Below are 513 nucleotides of genomic sequence, written 5' to 3' on the forward strand. Positions count from 1 at the left end.
TCAACCAAGGGTTGCCTAAATAAATAAATAAAAATTAAGGCAAGACACCACTACACACCTATTAGAATGGCCAAAATCTGGAACGCTGACAATACCTAGTGTTGTTAGTGAGGATGTAGAGCAACAGCAACTCTCTCATTCATTACTGGTGGGAATAGAAAATGGCACAGAAAATTTGGAAGCTTCTTCCAAACCAAACACACTCTTACCACATAACCCATCAGTCACACTCCTTGGTATTTCCCCAAAGGAGTTGAAAACTTATGTCCACACAAAAACCTGCACATGGATGTTTACAGAAGTTTTATTCATAATTGCCAAATCTTGAAAGTCACCAAGATGTCCTTCAGCAGGTGAATGGATTAAAAACCGTGGTACGTCCAGACAATCGAATAGCATTGAGCGCTAAAAAGAAATCAACTATCAAGCCATGAATAGAGATGGAGGAACCTTTAAATGCATATTACTAAGTGAAAGAAGCCAGTCTGAAAAGGCCACATACTGTTGGTATCC

This window comes from Pteropus vampyrus, unplaced genomic scaffold (genome assembly GCF_000151845.1).
Source record: "Pteropus vampyrus isolate Shadow unplaced genomic scaffold, Pvam_2.0 Scaffold196, whole genome shotgun sequence".
NCBI classification, from domain to species: domain Eukaryota; kingdom Metazoa; phylum Chordata; class Mammalia; order Chiroptera; family Pteropodidae; genus Pteropus; species Pteropus vampyrus.